At 32.7% G+C, this 9500-nt stretch overlaps 1 long non-coding RNA gene across 1 annotated transcript; it reads left to right on the top strand.

Annotated features, from left to right (window-relative positions):
- The first annotated feature begins 2731 nt into the window (after positions 1 to 2731).
- On the top strand, positions 2732 to 3233 carry LOC102587056 (uncharacterized). Its single transcript, XR_368978.2, has 3 exons — positions 2732 to 2799; positions 2907 to 3016; positions 3111 to 3233. It is a non-coding gene; the product is annotated as an uncharacterized lncRNA (long non-coding RNA).
- Positions 3234 to 9500: the final 6267 nt, after the last annotated feature.

The following is a 9500-nucleotide window of genomic DNA, read 5'->3' as shown; positions in this document are numbered from 1 at the left end:
TATATATATATATATATATATATATATATTTGGTTAAACAAAAAATTGGTTAAGCTTCGTCTCGAAACTTGTTGAATTAGGAGTAAAGCCTCTTGCACAAGTTGATAGTGATGTCAAAATTAAGGGTAGGGGTGTCCATGGTTCGGTTTAGATCGGTTATTAGTTAAAATCAAAACCAAATCAATTTAAATCGGTTTTTAAATTTTTAAAACCAAACCAAATAAAAAAATAACCGTCGGTTTGGTTATTGTCGGTTCGGTTCGAAAGTAATAAGTTTGTTGAGGACATACGCATCTTGGTAGACACAAACACTTAGTACATGAATAATTCACAAATAAGCTATTACACGAACAAAGTGATTCATCTAATGTACCAAGTTTCAGAAATTAAAAAAATTCATTGTCAATAGTATAAAGTTGGTTCAATATTCTGGATATCTCAATATCTTGTAAATAGACACTTTAAAATATTGAGAAATTACTTATAAAAACAACAACCAATATTTCATAGTCAAAACTAATCAATTACCATCTTCTTTAGCTTGAGATTTAAATTATTCAATGTTGCGTTAGAAAAATTTATAAAATACAGAGAAAGTGTGATCTTTAAAGTAATGAATATTGAGGGATTTAGACTTGAGGTTTTAATAGTTGGGCAAAAATTTAAGTGTTGGGCTTCAGAAAATAATAAAATTAAAGATTTAAGTTAATTAAAATTTATTAAAATATTTATATTTTATTTATAAATAATTATAAAATTTATATATATAACTTCTCGGTTCGGTTTGATTATTTTTTCGGTTAATTTTTTGTAAAACCAAAACCAAACCAAATAATATTGGGTTTTCAAAATTTAAAATCAAACCTAACCAAATCAAATCAAATAACAATTATTTTAATCGATTTGATTCGGATTGCGGTTCGATTTAGTTTTATAATCATAACCATGAACATCCCTAATTAAAGGCATGGGGCATGTTTACCCCTCACAACTCAGCTGAAAAGTGCAAATACATCCACTACTTATATAAGTGTGGATAACCAACCACATAAGTGGCGGTCGACATGCTTGCTTCACCTGTGTGGCTCCACATTTACATATACATTTCTCTATATTTTTTTTTCGTTTTAATTTGTTTGTCTTATTTTTTAATTTTCTTATATATCTAAAAAATACTATAAATCATACTAATTGACAACTTAAAATTCATATAAAAAATTGATTGCTTATTAAAAAAATTCGATTGATTCATAAAATTAATCTATATATGTCACATAAAAATGGGACAAAAAGAAGTAACACGTATTAATTTTAATTTGGAAACTACGTACATAGTATTATAAATCTCAATTATTAATAACATATTGACTCTTGAAATTCTATTTGTGCTACATCTATTGGTACAAGGGAAGCAATATATATTATTTAAAAATTACGTAAAAAGTACTATAATTTACAATAATTAACAATTTAAAATATTTTAAAATCATATCAAAATTTAATTGACTCTCTAAATTTTATTTATATCACATAAAGTGAGACGAAAAAAAGAATAGATATTGGGCCCGTGCTAGCACAGACACTTGTGTCTAGTAATTTATAAGTGGGAAACAATTTGAGGAAAAATATGAAACTAAAGCTTTTACAAAATATTTAATCGAATAACACGGACATGACCCTAAATAGAAAGTTATTGAAGTCGTAGACTAGGCTAAAATGTTAGTAGGTAGCTGGTGTTGTCCCTCTTTATGTACGAGAGTAGGGGCTAGCCTTACCCTTTCCTCTTCTCACTACTGGTAGAATTATTTAGTAACTACTTAGGTTCTTATTATTCTATGTTTAATACTATTTGTTGCTTTATTTGTTTTCTATCTTGTGGTTGTTACATTTTTCTTGCAATCTTGCATTAGTAACATTCTTTTTGAATTGATAGTCTTTCGAAAATAACTTTTATATCCCACAAAGATAAAAATAAAGTCTACGTACATTTTAAATTCAATTCACATGTGTAACCACCATATAAACCGATGTCATCGTATAAACCAACACAACCTTTTAAAGAAGTACGACTAATATTTAAAAATGAAATCACATTAGTCAATAACAATGCTTTCTTATTTTTCATTACACATCCTTTAAAAAAAGGGATTTTTACTATCTACCCTTATTTATGTCTTAAGATATAATCTATTCTTTGAATATTTAGTCTATTTTTGTGTCATAACTAAAGTGTTTATAGTCTTCTAGAACAATCTGAGTTTAAACTTCTTATTTTCTATTAATTAATACGATAATTCATAACCACACAAATTACACATCCTTTAAAAAAAGGGATTTTTACTATCTACCCTTATTTATGTCTTAAGATATAATCTATTCTTTGAATATTTAGTCTATTTTTGTGTCATAACTAAAGTGTTTATAGTCTTCTAGAACAATCTAAGTTTAAACTTCTTATTTTCTCTTAATTAATAAGATAATTCATAACCACACAAATATATAAATTTTATTTTGACCATAATTTCAAAAATATTAATTTCATTTTTAAACTCCATATCAGTCAAACAATTCATAAATTGAAATATATCTTAAATCTTTTTTTGGTACAAAGAGGACAGAGGACCATAAATTGCTTTAATATTTTATATCATTTCATTTATTATTTTTTCCTTCTCATCTCCTATATAAACTGGTATAATATCCTTCATTTTCACCAATAAAAAATAACAAAGAAAAATGTCAGAAAATAAGAGTCCAGTTGATGAAACCACAACAATTGAAATCCATGTTCAATCTCAGGTTCATCATTTCACTCTCTACTATAATTTTTAAAATTTTTATGTTCCTAATTTTTATTTTTATTTTTATAGGGATCATTATCATTTTTAATGTGTCACCTGATATAGTTATCAAGAAAATCTTCATGATATACTGTAAGAAAAAACAAATGGATTACAAAACAGTTCGATTTCTCTTCGATGGAAAACGTGCTTCACCAACAAAGACTATTGATGAAGTAAGACCTTAATTTTCTAACTTAATTTAATTTATCGTTAATTTAAAATTGTATAACTTTAATATTTTTTCGTGTTTCTATTTTTTTTATGAAGATTGGGTTAAAGAATGGTGATCAGATCGTTGTTGTGTTGCACCAAGATGGAGGAGGATTCACAAATTAAATATGAAGAAGAACTACATATCACACATGAATATGTTGTACTTTTCTAATTTATGCTTTTTACTAGAATTTTAATTTCGAAATTATGTACTTTAGTTTTTTTACTAAAGACAATTTGGATGTCATGCGTGTCTAAGTTGATCATGAATATGTACTTTATGATTCACCAAGCAATACAAAGTACTTAAATTTGCTTATGTGAATTCAAGAGCGCTAATATATAAAGTCGTCTTTTTTCTTTTCGAGGTTTCAAATTTTACGTTTTTAATGCAAAAATGTCCACCACTAGCAAAATAACTCATTTGTGATTTGTGCATTGAACTATTCTTTCCTCTTTTAATCTTAGTTAATTAAGGATATATATATATATATATATATCCTGTATCCACATTGTGAACTCCTTATCTATGTTCGAATATGTGCCACTTGAGTTATGTGAGTGCATAGAAATCGAAAACTGAATCTTAGTTCGATTTTTTTTTTTTTTGTTATTGGTTAAATTTTGAAAGCAAAATTTTTAAAGTGTCAATATTTGGTTAGATTTTCGATTTTAGTATCCTGATAATTCTATAAAATTGATTACTGATTTCTCCAAACATGCCCCAGCCCCAACCCATATTTTACTGATTTCCTTTTATTTTCAATAATCCAATTGAGCGCATGAGACTGATAGTTTGTTTGTATGGTTGTTATATGCATGATGTTGTACTATATTGTTTTTAGGGAAAAAGGTCTGAAATATATCCGAACTTTGATCGAAATTGCTGTAACAATATAGAACTTTGGAAAGAACCTTTTACCCCTGCACTATTTAATAGTGTATTTTAAAGGCATATATGTGCTCACGTGGACATCATAAATATTGCATCATTATAAAAAATAACGTGTCCACATGGGCACATATATACCTTTAAAATACACTATTAAGTACTGCAGGGGGGGGTAAAAGGTCCTCCATAAAGTTTGGTATCGTAACATCAATTCCGGCCAAAGTTGAAGTATTTTTCAGACCTTTTTCCCTTGTTTTTATGCATAAAATATTTAATAGATCATATCATTAAAACAAGTAAGGTAAAGGATATATAGAATACTATTATTAAATAATAACCAAAGTCAAAATAAGAAAACAAGAAAGAAGATAATAATGTGATCACACCAAATTGATCATTAGTCTAAATAATTTTTTTCGTTGTTACATAGCAGTGAATTAAAAGTACAATATTATAAATTTAAGTGACAATAATCAAAATAAACTTTGTCATTTCCATGTGATGCTATTGGAGCCCAAAGCCGAGTAAGTTCATCTTCAGTTTTACCAAAATGATGCTTCAAAACATTTTGACTCATGAGCTGTCAATTCAATTATTTTCTCCGTTCCAATTTATGTGAGATGTTGTGGATTTCAACATTCAAACAAGTCTATCTTTAACCGTAAATTTTTTATATATCTTTTAAATATTTTGGATTGTCAATTAGTGAGACCGGTGTTTTAAACAACTTTGATGGGATTCACCTCAGGGCTCGCCATGGGGTGGGGATCTAACAAAATGCCTCGAGACTCAAGTGTGGGGCTTAGTTCTATAAGACTTACGCCCTAAGATGTAACGACATGTTCCTGTCATTATAGAAAAGCCAATGGGGAAATTTTTTGGACCAAAAAACTTTTTGGCAGTAACTTGAAATTTCCCAACCTAATCCAAATTTGAATAAAATCGAAGTCAGTGAGGTATAAGGAAATCTGGTAACAAATGGGAGATCTAATTATGAATTTGATCACGTGAGTAGATAACTAAGACGTTAAGGAACCCGTACGACTTTACGGAATTGAATTCAGGTGAGTAGAATTCCTGAAACTGACCTTAGCGTGAACATATAGTTTCTGAGTGTCATGGGATAAATGTGTGTTGTGAAATGGGGGTTTGGAACTATTAAATTAGCTCTCTGTTTCCGTGCAAACCACCAAGGTGGGGCCACTGTAGCGGGATGAGGCCCATTGTGGCGGGACAGTCGCGACTTAAGTCGGAAATAAACCTCAAAAACGTTATTTTTCTGCAACATTCGATTTTGAGAGCTAGGAGACGATCCCAGACGAGTTCTTAACAATTTTCCATGAAATTTGGTGCTAAAGGTAAGGATTTTGCTCCCCAATTTCATTTTTCGATCTGTAGAATGTAAAATCTTGATTGTATATCGTTGGGGAAGGGCTTTGAACGGTTTTGGATGGTGCAAAAAGCCCTAGATGCACCTTAGGATCATAAATTGGGTCTTGGGTTATTGGGTTTGTCATAATCCTAGTAAATTAGACCTTAATTATTGATCCCCGTATTTTATTAATTGTTTGTAGACCAAGAACAAGCGGAAAGAATCCGAAAAGAGAAGAATCAAGTTTCTTCGGAGGATTCAAGCTTTGTTAGAGGTATGTGATGGTTGTGATTTCATGTTGGTGTGATGTATGTTAGTATTTACTTTATTTTAATGCATGCATGTATGCAAATGTTGCATTATTGATCACACTAATCGTAAATGAGTATGAATGAATAATTGTATGCAAGAGATCAACACTTGATTGTATGATAATAAGAATGTACATTATGATTGTGACTGTGGCTTGTTCAATTGATCGGGTGTTACGTTCCAACACACTAACTTAGATCGGGTGCACGTTTTGACGCATATATGGGATCGGGTGTCACGTCCGACTCACTAACTTGGATCAGGTACCATGTACCGGTACACTAAGAGTTTGGGTGTGGATTCCTTGAGAGGACCATTGACTTGTTATATTGATGTATTTCGAGAATGTGGAATTGTTCATTTATTTTGAAAGATGACTGATATTGTATATGTTCGGTAGATGCATGTTTTATTATGTTGTGATTAATTGCATATATTTCACTAATTTGGATAGCCGTGTGATCCTACCAGTACACTGTGGTTGTATACTAATACTGTACTTGCTCTTTCTTTTTTTAGTACAGGACATCTTTGGGCGGCTACTGACAAACCTCGTTTAGAAGACCAGTGATCAATCGAATTCATGGTGAGCCAGTTCTTCCAGGCTGCCATTGATAAGTCCACAAATTGGACTAATTTAGCGCAATATTTTAATAGAAATTGTGTCCTTAAATGCTCATTTTATCTCAATATCTGATGAAAACCTTTAAGTTTTAGGTATTTGAAGTTTGAAGGAAAGCATGGACACTACGTCGCAAAAAAGAATGAAAAGAATGAAGAAATGAAGGTCTGAGGATCACCGAGTCCACTTGGTGAGTCGCCGAAGGGTCCTACTTTGTTCTAGTGCGCTGAGCTCTAACGGAAAGGATCAAGTCGGTGGAAAAAGGGAGCAGTCAACGCATCGCCGAAAAGTTCCGTGAAGCAGTACCATGTCGCCCAATGACCCAGAGCATGATGATGCTGAAGGATGGTGCAAGACGGTGATGAACTACACCAAATGGCGAATTGCCGAGTTGATCTGCGATTTCGACTAACTACGCCGAATGATTCGTTGCAACACAAATCTGTGAAAACTATAAATACTAGTTAGAGTTGTAGTTTTAAGAGTGGAACAATTATTATAATTTTCATAAAGAATATTGGTTTTTCTTATTTTTGCTCTGAGTTAGAGAGGGTTTTGAAGACTCGAAGTTGAATAGGGTTTCATCTCCAAGGATTTGGACTTGGGTCTCTTGGATCCTTTATTCTTGGCCTATAACAAGACTTAAATCTTTATACCCATTTGAATGCAAGCTCATTTAGGTATAAATTTCTATTTCTTGATGTGTGGCTAAAAACCCCAATTATTGGGGTGTGATTTTGTGAATATGGGTTAGATTAGTTATTGGGTCTTGCTTGCTGATAGTTTATTTGTAGTTTAAATGTGATTTCATTTAGTGGTTGTCGATGAACTTAATGAGATTGTAGTTGCAAATATAGTCTCATATATGTGTTTTCGGCTTGCTCGAGAGAGAGCCTATCCCTCTTAAAGTCTAGCCTAGTCACAATTACTCTATAAGTTCTCTATCAAAAGCATGTACCCAATAATCTTGTTTATCCCGTGTTCCTAATCACATCCCAAGAATCCCCTTCTCATTTATTAGATCTCTTTGTTATTTTCACCGTTTTTGCTTACTTGTGACAAAACCCCCCAGATTGTTAATTGACGCTTGCGTCACCCCTTTTTAGATTTACAATGTTTTTCATCTTTAATGTCTTTAGCTACGACTAATTAGAATTAAATTTTATTTTTCTATTAATTCTCCAAACCACTCCCTATGGGAACGATCCCGACCCTTGGTTGGGTTATATCCCTACACGTGATCGTATGACAGTTGAACCGAACTAGTGTCAATTGATTACGCAAACATCAAAATGGCGCCGCTGCTGGGGAATGGTGTTAGTTGAAATTTTTTAGTTAAGTTGAATTTTGTTCTTGTTAATTATAGTTGAACTTACTTAATTTTTAGTTTTGGTTTTCGTGTTGCTTTTTTTAACAGAAAAATTGAGCATACATGCTAGCAACGGTGACCCAATAGACCACCCTCTTCTGAAAATGATGATGCTACAGAATAGCATCCCAAGTTTCAATAGATTGGAGGGTGAGTCAGTTTATGAGTTGTGGCAAAGGTTTAATGCTCTCTTGCAGCAGTGCTCGACTCATGGAATTCCAGATAAGATGCTTTTGGAATGTCTCTACCTAGAACCGAAAGAGGGGTTGCCTTATGAAAGTAAGACGAACCCCACTAATGGAACTTAAGTGGGAACTTGCGTTGTGCCACGACGTTAACTAAGGCGCTACTTGGGAGGCAACCCAAGACCCATTATCCCTTTATTTTTTCTTTTAGAAATAATAGTGTGTTGTTTGTGCATGTCGAAGTGGGAAAGTTGTTGAAAAGTGCACATTAGCGAGCAAAAGGTCCAGTCGGCACATCGCCGAAGAGGTCAGCGACCCCTACCCAGACCGCTGTTGGACTCAAGATAATTTTACATTGGAGTCTGTAAAAGTCGGCAAGCCCAGAAAATTATTGGCGAATCGCCGACCTGGTCGGCGATCCCGATCTAATCCGCCGTTTGGACGTCCACATCAACTGAGGATCCTGTAAAACTCGGCGAGATAAGTGACTGTAACACCCCAGAAAAATTTTCGAACTAAGACTCGAACCGTTCACCGTAGTGAGTGAGATTTTGCCAAGGAATTAAAATTTCTTTAAGTGTTAAGGTCACTAGATGTAGCACCTTGAGTTCGAAAAAGAATTAAATTGAAAATAGCAAAATCTGAAAAATTGCAAGTTATGCTTAAGTATGAGTTTTGGGTAGACTTCAAACGACCATAACTCCTAGCTCAAGATGAGTTAGGTGTGCTATCAGATACCGTAGGAAAGACCTTTGAATTATCTTTCCAACGCCGCCGAGTTTTCTAGGTTTAGAGGTCGGATGAGTGAGATATGACCTTTTTAAATTAGGCTGTCCAGTTAAGGAAAGACAAAACCGGGTTTTAGAGGGGTATTTTGGTCTTTTCCTTACCAAAACAGATTTAATTCGTTTTTAGTAATATTTTAAGGGTCTAATTTGATTAGGTTCAGTTTTATAATCCTAGTTTACACCTAGGGTTTTAGTTGAGAGTTCAAGAACAGAAAAGAAGAGAGAAGAGGAGAAAAGAGGAAAGGATTAAGGCGTTCGTCGACGTTCTTGAGTTTAGTTGTGGATTTTCGCCATGAGTTTGATTCCTAAGAGGTATGTAAGCTTCCATAGTGTTGGGTTCTTTCACCCACACGCCAATCATGATTTATGCAGCGTAATTTCGTTATTGAAATTTAAAGATTAGAGTTCTTGATGAGTTCTTGATAAGTGTTCTTGAAGTTTCATGAAGTTTTAATGTAAGATTCTGCTTGGGTCAACTTTAAACGACCATATCTCTTATAATATTAAGAGTTACGTGAGCGATAACCTATCCAATTAAAGGTAATTGAATCTACTTTCCAACGTCATCAATTTCGCCTCAATCCAATTTCTGAGTAAAAAGTTATGACTATTTTAATAACCTATACAGTGCTGTTACGAATTAGCCGACGGGAAAATATTAAAAACAATCGTTTTTGTCTTTTTAACTCCAAGAAAACCAATAAACGAATTTCTTGACTAATAAAAGGCTCAAAACAATCAGATTTTCATCTTCACTAATGAAAATCATAATATTCTTGGCCATAGAGATTTCAAGAAACTAATTCAAGAATCTCAAGAAAGGTTTTTCTTGATTGTTTACCTTCAAGCTAGGGTTTCAAGGCTTTTAATCAAGTTGTTCTTCAAGAACCTTGTTTTTTTCAAG

Source organism: Solanum tuberosum, unplaced genomic scaffold (genome assembly GCF_000226075.1).
Source record: "Solanum tuberosum cultivar DM 1-3 516 R44 unplaced genomic scaffold, SolTub_3.0 scf00838, whole genome shotgun sequence".
Classification (NCBI taxonomy): domain Eukaryota; kingdom Viridiplantae; phylum Streptophyta; class Magnoliopsida; order Solanales; family Solanaceae; genus Solanum; species Solanum tuberosum.
The sequence above is the reverse complement of the archived record's forward strand: the minus strand, read 5'-3'. Positions and strand labels throughout refer to the sequence as shown.